This window comes from Eutrema salsugineum, unplaced genomic scaffold, assembly GCF_000478725.1.
Source record: "Eutrema salsugineum unplaced genomic scaffold, Eutsalg1_0 scaffold_8, whole genome shotgun sequence".
Lineage (NCBI taxonomy): Eukaryota > Viridiplantae > Streptophyta > Magnoliopsida > Brassicales > Brassicaceae > Eutrema > Eutrema salsugineum.
The window spans coordinates 7,360,891-7,371,039 of NW_006256414.1; the positions used below are offsets into that span (position 1 = coordinate 7,360,891).

Here is a 10,149-nt window from a genome sequence, read left to right on the forward strand (position 1 = left end):
GAGATATAGATTCTATTATTGTTTTTTTATAAAAAACGTTTTTGTTAAAAAAATTAAATTTTGGTTATATATATATTTTTAAAAACGGTTTGATTGACTATGAAATTAAACATTAAACCATAATAATTTAGACCGGTTTGTTTTAAGTTTTTTTTTATATATCATCAGATAAGAACCAATCAAAAAATGACATGTAATTGCAAAATAGGGCTAAACGGTTTTTTTATAGCCGAAATTCATTTTGGAGCTGACACGAAAGCGAAAAATTGTGAAAAGCGCTGTGAGCGCGACACGTAAGCAAATCACTACACAAATAAGTATATAGATTTGTCTGTTTTATTTATCAAAAATCTGGTGCTTTCCTTTCATTAAAGCTTCACTTGATCTCGTTGTGCATACTTGTATCTATTATAGTATTTGCGAAGTGATTTGAGCTGTGGTTTAACGCACAAATTTTGTGTCGTTTTGATTAATGAAAATAATAGATTCTGATTGCTCATCTCACGTTATAATTTGATTGGTTGATCAACTATTTTTATCACTAAAACCATAAATTAAATGCTCATTAAACCATATATTAAATGCTAAAATCATTTAAAAAAATGGAACATGCGTATTTCTAACTGCCGAATAACTTGGCCCAATTTTCAAATACAGAAACATTATACATACCTTCCAATATGTTGTTTGTGCTGAATGAGATGGTAGCTGTGTTGGTTAGGTGCTTTGTCCATTTATCGAATGCTCACGGGTTCGAATTCTATGGTTAGTTTCTTTTTGTTTTTCATTTTTAGATTTTAGTTATAATTCGATGTTTGGAAATATTTTTTATTTATTAAATATTTTATAAAAGGAAATATGTCATAATTTCTTTTGTTATTATCTAGAATAGAATCTTTACATTTTTATAATTAATAACTACGAAATTCATGGGAAGATAATATCGTATATAGAACAATAATTATCTTTTAGTATTTTTCACAAGAAAATAAACCCTAAGTTGTTTAGACGTATAAATATGAGTGTTTTCAACCAAACGTCTCATAATTTATGCTTTAGTTTTCCTATTAGAGTTTCATGTTTATTTTGCTAGGGTTTTTATAATAACATTAACTTTTTGGATCTCTTTAGAAAAGATTCATCATGTTTGTCTATTTGCATGCAAACCTAACTATGTGTTCGTCTAAGTACAGCTTTGATCATCCATCTAAAGTCATCATCACTTGGGAAGTTCCGTCTACTGCTTCGGGTATATATCTAACTATTATCAAATTTAGTAATAATATATATGCTCTCTACTTTTTTAACGAATTCTAATAATTTATTCGACTATAGGTTTTGATAACCAGGCTTATGCTCACGGGTTAAGGTCTGTGTTGAAATCGGATCGTCAGAATATGAATCACAAAGAGATGACTGATTATCGTTACGTAACTCCATACGTTTTCGTGGATATCACAAAAAAAAAAGGTTGTTGTGCCTCTTTAGGTTATTCATGCAAGTTATAATACTTATTAGTAGTTGTTTTGTATTTGTAGGTTATCCATGCAAGTTACTTATGGATTCTGCTATCGACGAATGGACCTTGCAGACATATCATCCTGTTATCGAAAGTTCATAGTCCTGTCTATTAATCTTACAGTTTTGTACCTTTTGTAGTGCTATACCTTAGTCTTTCAGATACATACCTTTATTATATATTAATCTACGAACATATTCATTTTTTTATGTAGATATTAATTCTGCGTATTATATATCTATTCTTGATCACAAGTTTTTTATCAAAGGAGGTATTTCTGCTCTTCATGTAATATATTTTTGTTAATGATGTATATTAAATTTTTATACGTATTTATGTTTGTTCTGATGTTTGTTTTGTGCATTTAGGTTTTGATCGTGTTAATACGAGTGATCATGCTCAAGACCTTTCTATGGGATTTTGCGAGGAATGCTTGGGTTATGAATAAAGAATCTAATAGTTTCAATTCTTTGTTTTTTGTTTTGAACACCGTTTTTTATTTATTTTAGAATACTAATTACGCCGTTTTTTCATATATTTATCTATGCAGAAGATAGTGACTCTGATGATACCGAGGTGTTATCTGGTCGTGGTACTGATGATGATTATGGTTTTGAGGATTATATGGGGTCTGATTCAGATACGCGCGATGATACTGATGATATGGACCAAACAGATAAATACAATTCTGAAGATGATTTTATTGACAACGATGAGTCTTGTGAAGGATCTGATGGTTCAAGTGATAACTCAGAAGGTGATAGCGGTGATGACGAAGATGAAGATGATGACGATGCTGATTCAACTGATGATGATGAAGATGATGATGAAGATGTTATGTTGGATGATGAGACTGAGATTAACGATGATAGTGAAGATCAGCGAAACGTCGAACTGAGTGATATACTCATCGAAAAGAATATTAGTATATCTGGACACCAGAATTCGGTGTGTACTTATACAGTTTCTCTTGGTTCAATGTGTTTGAGTCCTTCCAAAGATGGTTCTACTATCTTTGTTAAGGTTTTACAGACGTGGATGCATATGCTAATTTCGAAACGTTCTTCCATGGAGCTCATATTGTCGGATGAACAGGTATTTATTGTACTATTACACAAAAATATTATAAATTTATGTTGGTGTCTAATTGACTGTTTTATTCACAGGGTGTTAAAATTCAGGTCACTGTTAGGGATGGTGAGATCGGTGTCGCATTGTCTTGCATAGATGTTGGTAGTTGGATTATTATCAGTCATTTTTCTGTTATCGATTGTGAGGATAGTTGTAGACCGACTTAGATACAAAATATTGTTCATACCATCAACTATCATTGACAAGACTTCACGTAGATGTGAAAATGCTTATTTTGACTTCTTGACTTTCAAAGGATATTGGACCGTGCCCATGATGAGGACTATTTAGTTGGTGTGTTTATTTTTTATTTAGTTATTGAATTTTGTTATTATTATGTTGCTGATGTTAACATGGTTTAGTTTTTGTTGTTTATGAAGATTTGATAGGTCGGGTCTTAAATGTAACTCGATCTAGGACGTGGTGTGGTTTACTGACTGGAGAGCATTCTGTTATTTAATATGGTAGTCCATGTAATGATATATGTGATTCCGAGATAAGGGGTGGATATTCAACCATCACATTCTGTCTTAGGGATAAACGGTACTGTCTGCTGGATGTTTTTAAACTGTATATTGTCGTTTTATTTATTCTATCTAACTGATTATGTGTGACGTGTTTTAATTTAGTGGCGTTGATTTGAGTTGTGAATTTTCCGGTGAGATGGCTAAAAACTTTTATGCATCTTGGAGACGCTGTGATCAGGATATCATTGTGTGAGTGCTTAGATGGGCGGTTATTGATTATTTTGGAGGTATTTTTAATATATTAATTTATATTCTCTATATTCGTTCTGTTTTATTGTTTTGATTCTATATGAGTTTTATAAACATAGGCAAGATCACTATATCTTCCACTTCTCCTACTAAGTTCGAACTCAATCCCCGTATTCCAGAGTTAGATGAGTTTTTGGAACAGTGAGTTTCTAATACTTATGATTGTATTTGACTTTTTTTGTATTAACTCGTGGTCGCCTTCTCTCTCTCAAACCTTTTTTATAAAACTGCAGATATCCGCATAAGAGGCCATGCACGCGTGATAGTGTGGGACGTCTACATTGAATAGTGTTATGATGCATCTTATTCAGATATGCATATATCATTTTTAAAAACTATTTACCATGTATACAAATTATAGTTTAATTATTCTTTATTCTTCAGACTTTTTTATTTTAATCAATAAATATATTTTTTTAATGTAATTATTATTGTTGTTTGATATTGAAATATTGAAAGCAGAGAAAATAATATAAGTTATATATTCACATAAATAACGCATGTTTTTATTAATTTTTTGGACTCCAAGTAACTCAAATTTATAAAAATTTTAGAGGATTCGAAGATATCCCCGATCATATTACAACATTTAGTTTTTTCCATTTAGCAACTATGAAAATCATGGTGTTTCTTTTATCAGACACAAGATATATAATTGATTATTTTATTATTTATTAAAAAGGAAAAACTCAGTAGTTGAAAGGTAAAAAGTTCTGTGAAAAAGTTTATTAGTTAAAATGTATAAAATGTTATTAAAGGAAAACATTCTAAGAAACCCTAGAAAAAATAAACAACGCGTAAACAACATAATTCTTATATCTCTATATATATGCATATATTTCGGTATAGGTATATATATGCATCTATCGCGACTTCGCGAGTTACCAGTCTGCATTGTTAGATTTGTTTGCATTTGGTAAATGAGTTTTGATGGAAGCGTTTGGTAAATGAGTTTTGTATTACTTTTTTAGAGACGTCAATAATCGTTAGTTTTCTTTACGGTATTCGATTGATTATTGTTATTGTATATATGATTGTTTTTCTATTGTCCATGTCTAGGTGCTCACAGGCGACCACGTGTTAATTGGCAAGTTATGCCGTTTCATCTCCCTGTGGAAATATTGCGTTTTCTAATAATTTAGATAGACGTGTTCCTGCTAGAAAACCTAAATTCCTTGCTTGGTTTATGTGTAATCAGTCTTATCCAGAGGCGAGGAATCTTTTATACTCGGAGATATAGGACATGGAGGCCAAGACTAAAGGGAAATTCTGGTGCGTGTGTTGGGGACGAATCGCCGACAGAGTACGGAGAAGAGTATTATCTGAGGCTCTTATTGGACATAGTTAGGGGTCCACGTAGTTTTGATGATATTAGGACTGTTGGTGGAGTAGTGTATCCTTCGTTTAGAAGTGCATACCATTCATTAGGGTTCATTGGTTGATTATCAGAAGACAATAGTTATTTATCATATTTTCTTTTTAGTTTCTTTATTGGGGCATACTTATTTCTTATTTTAATAAAAGCAATATATAATAAATGATATTAGAATAATTATATATATCAAATTTGTTATAATAATAAAGTTTAATTGTAACACAATATTATTTCGCTTTTCCGTAATCTTATCATTGCTTAAATTTTATAAAAATAAAATAAAACAAATACATATTTTGAGATATGATTCGGCGTATATATAGAGTTGTTTCTCATTCTTTTGATATTTTGTAAACTGTAAACGTCTGTCGGTGTATTTGTGATGGATAACTCATATCGTTGCTTTTCTTTTACCGAGTTCGAATATATAATAGATGGATCCTGCGACGTTAACAGTTGTGTGGGTAAGCTGTGTGTATTATGTATGTTCTTGTGATATGACACATAATATGTTTTGTAAGTTGTAAAATCGTTATAGTGTTGACTTGCCTTTTTATGTTTTTTGCGTTAAGATCTAATTGGACGTGTTATGACTGTTGGAAACTACATTGATCCACAATATCCTTTTGAAAGCTACATGATGAACGAGATATATATCGAATTGGAGAATCAGAGGTATTGTGTACTATCATACAGTTTATAATTCAGAGCTACTTACTTACAACCAATTTTCCGCTGATTGTTTTATTTTATAATTATTAGAGGATGTCGTCTACCATGTCGTTTGGTTGGCAATTTTGGTCGAGATTTTCTCGATGGTTTGACGCATTGTGATGATGATATGATAATATGTATCGTTCTGTCTGCAAAAGTTGATATCATCCGAGGTATTCTAAGGCTGAAATTCATGATACTTTTTCGAATATAGATATAACTAGATAAAAATTAAAAGTGTTTGTTAAGTTATTAATTCTTTCGATTGTTTTTTTTTTTGTGATCATAAGGTAATTGGATGGCTGTAGCCGCTCCTAATTACACAGGGATAATGTTGGCACCAGTTATTCCTGAAGTGGTACGTCTCCGAGAGGCATTGGTGTCAACCGATCAATATTGATTTCCATTTCACGAATACATAAATCTTGGAATACCAGCCTATACATTTTTTTATATCGTGTAAAACTACATTGCAGTTTTTAAGTTTGTTATTGGCATTTTCTACTCATATGAATTATCTTATTTATCTCTGCGTATGTGCGCGATTGTTACAATATATTATAGAAATTTTTCATTTTATATTTAGACTAATAATTATTCTTTCATGCAATATATTGTTTAAGAATTGTAAATATTATATACGGAGGATAAATTATACAAATGATAAACTGTAAAGATATTTTGATTGATCTCATTTTATCTAATTTATTGGTACGCTTAATTATTAGTATGTATTAACGTTTTGAGTAGCTTAAACACATCGTTTAGGAAGAATTCCTTTAATTGTTTACCTAAATCGCTAATTACTTATTTATGAAATATATTTTCTACTTTGTATATACAGTTACTGTAATGTTTGCCATTTTTAAAATTGAATTTAACTTCATTATGTTAATTTTCTGTTAAAGTATATAAATTAATATTATCTGAGTATTATTTTTTTGCTTTATACAGAAAATTAGAAGATTTTATCGTTTTTAACCATTTTAAAATAAAGAAAATTAGAAGATTTTATCGTCTTTAACTTTTGTTGCGATATATGTATATTCTAAAAAGTAGTAAATCATATCCGAATTAAGTCTAATTTACATATTGTATATATATATATAATATATATATCATGTCTCCTACTCTATATATAGAGACCCGTTCTTCGTCTTGGTTTCTCCCAATTTTTCTTTTTTGTTACAATATCGTGTGGTCTAAGCTATGTTGATTTTTAAAAGAAAATCAGCATCTAATGTTTTCGTTAGGGATTTACGTCCTGGCTCTGATAACATTGTTATCAAAGTTAATATCCTCAAGGTTTGGGATGGATTCAAAGGCAGAGGGGGGTGTTCATCACTTGAGATGGTCTTGGTTGATCAAGAGGTTAGTGCTATAATTTATGAATATCCCGGTTAGCTAATTAGTTGTTAGTTAATTTTTTTTTTTTGTACTTTGGAACTCAGGGTGATAGGATACAAACAACTGTTGAAAGATATTTCACTAAATATTTTCGTAAAGATTTGATCGAGGGGAGATCGGTGCTTATCAATACTTTTAAGGTTGTTGAGTATAATTCTGAGTATCGAACTATACGAACACCTTTCAAGATAGTGTTCTATGCAACTACGACTGTCTCTGGATGCTTGGATTTTCCTCAGGAAATTCCCGAGAAATAGATAAAAAGTTTTCCAGATATTTTATCAACTGATTTGGACAATGGCTATTTGATCGGTACCATATCTAAACTGAGACGCAGAGTTTATTTAACATTTTTTATGACACGGTATTAAAAACTTTCTGCATTAGATAGCTGTTGGCTAATTGTGTTGGTTCTTTTGTTTCGTGTTACTTTATTATAAATGCTAAGACGTGGTCGGAAAAATCGTAAGAGTTGGTCATGTTGAGGACGTCATGGCTCAAGGAAACGTCGTTCTAGACTTAAGATTTATCTTAGAGATGAGAGGTAACATATTTAGTTCTAATTTAATATTTTATTTTATCTGGTGTTATTTTTACTTATATGATTTAACTCATGATCATGTATTAATTATAACAGCGACCTACAATTACCGTGTACTCTTTGGGCTGATTACGCAAAAAAAGTTGCTGCTTATGTTAAACGTAATTGCGCATCCGTCGTTGTGGTTATTATAAGGCTTGCATGTATCAAAAACTATCGAGGTATATTATTTAATGATTTATACTGATTTAATTTTAGCGACGATTATGAACAATTTTGTCATAAATTATATGTATTTCTGAAACACCGATTTATTTACACTTTTTAGGTGAGATGAGCGTCTCAATTGCTTTTAATACAACTTAGATTTTGTTTGATCCAGTGTGTCCTCTGGTGGCAAAATTCTGATCTGAGTAAGAATCTATTCAATGAAATTACAGTACGGTTTTATTTGTACATATGTTTGTTCTACTATAATTAGTTTTTGTATTTTTTCCGTTAAGGTTGTCTCAAGATAAGTATATTCACATTCCTAACGAAGATGATTCGGGTGTAGATTCTAAAGATTCATTAAACAATGAATTTTTGGGAACTAATATTAGGCAAAAGTTAAGTTCTATACATTCGATCGATACGGTATGTGAATATGCGATACTCTGTCATTTTTGTTTATAAAAAAATTTCTGTATATCGGTGGTTGTCATTGATTGTTTCGAATAAGCAGGTTGGTAAGTATGTGACATTGGCGACCATACGCTCGGTTGCCAATAGTAATTCGTGGTATTACATAGCATGCAAGAAGTGTGAAAAAGGTTCATCCTATCCCCGAGAGAGACCATGCTCCTTCGCCGCCGTCTTGGAAATGCATTAACTGCAATAGTAATGTTTCTGAGTCTGAAGTTGTTGCTAGGTAGTCAAATCTCTATTGTTTGAATTCGGTGTCTACACACCATTATAATCATTATGTCGTATATTTTTTTATATTTATAAAACTAATTGTCTAATTATTCTTTTATAGTTTCTTTCTGTTGTTGAACGTGGACGATGGTTTTGGAGGGATGGCAGTCTTTGTCATGTTCGACAAAATTGCTCAAAAATTGTTTAAGAAGATTGCCGAGGAAGTTTTCGAAGAATCTGTTGGGGTACACCTATAGTTTTATTTGATAAGCATTATGATTATATAACTCATTTAAAATACTCTCAATATATTTTGTAGGATAATTCGTCTGGACTGCCTCAATCACGACGTGATCTAAAAGGAAAAGAGTTCCTTTTTAAGGTTGTTGTAACGGAAGATAATGTCAAAAAGGTTAAGACTTCGTTTTCGGTTGACCGGTTTACATCTGATGACTATATGATTCAGATGTTCTGTAGTCAGGTCTATTCTGAGGTATGCTTTCGATTCTTAGTTTGTCTGGATATTTAGATATGTAACTATGCATAACGGATTGTTTATTTGCTATGATTTTGTTTTTTTAAGCCTCCACTTTTGGAAACCTTTGTTTGTGAAGATAAAGGAGCACATATCGAGAAAACTCTGCCTGCCTGTTCTAAAAGTGATTGTGATGATCCTGATGTCAGTGTTAATGTAAATGCAGAAGCTTCTATCGAGAAGATTGTACCTGCATCTTCTAAAAGTGACTGTGATGCTCCTGATGACATTGCTAAACTAAATACAGATGTTTCTATTGAGAAGACAGCTCCTGTGAGTTCTAAAAGAGATCGTGAGGATCCTGACGTCATTGCTACTCCTGTCAAAACATCTGAATCTAGAAGGAAGAAGAATTCTATGTCATAGGATGTTTAGTGATAATGAGGTCGCTATTATATTATCTTATACAGTTTTATGATTCGAGTTTTGTTAGAACCTTTTTCTATTCGGAATATTAATGATTTAGATTTTATGCTTACTTAAGTTTTTTATTTAATTTGAAAGAGTTTAATATTTCGTTATAAATAGTTGTTCTTTCTTTTTAAAAATGATTTATTTATATTCAGTTTTATGTTTACAATCGTCATCTGTAGATCATTTTTTTATCGCATTTGTTTTAGTTATGGTTATCAAGTTTGGTATTATGTCGATAGTTAATTTGTTATGACGTTTATCTATGATACCGATAATTCTTTATTGTAATCTTAGATATGATAGTGGGGTTATAATCAATAGACCTTTTAAAGCGTTGTTTTGGGATTTAGGTTTATCCTTGAACACATCTATATAACGTCCTGGAAACTATCGTGACTCTGAAAGTTGATTTTATTGCGACCCGACTCATACAAATCTAAACTCTGTTCGTTTTTTTTGTTATAAGTATCAAAATTAATAAAATGTACATATATCACGATATAGTTAAATAAATATCGTGATATATATATTATGATCGTAATATTTGTACGAATAAGTATCCAGTATTTGTAGCAAATGAATTATATATTCAGTTTTAATGATTCTTGAAGATTCTAGAGAAAATTTATTCTGTTGTATTTACGTGTGCGTATATTTATAAAATAAAACAAAAATGTCAAATTTCTAATAAAAAAATGCCAAAATTATAATAAAACCCTAGAATACTCGGTTATATATAAATGTAGTGTCATATCGTGGTTTCCTCCATTCTTTGCTGTGAACTTTTCCTTTATACCACTATAATGAACTCATCAGGTACGATATATACTATATATCCAA

The 10,149-nt window shown here is 30.9% G+C and overlaps 1 long non-coding RNA gene across 1 annotated transcript; it reads left to right on the forward strand.

Moving 5' to 3' along the window:
* The first annotated feature begins 3,073 nt into the window (after positions 1-3,073).
* On the forward strand, positions 3,074-3,800 carry LOC112087611. Its single transcript, XR_002900163.1, has 4 exons — positions 3,074-3,193; positions 3,280-3,404; positions 3,486-3,567; positions 3,660-3,800. It is a non-coding gene; the product is annotated as an uncharacterized LOC112087611 (long non-coding RNA).
* Positions 3,801-10,149: the final 6,349 nt, after the last annotated feature.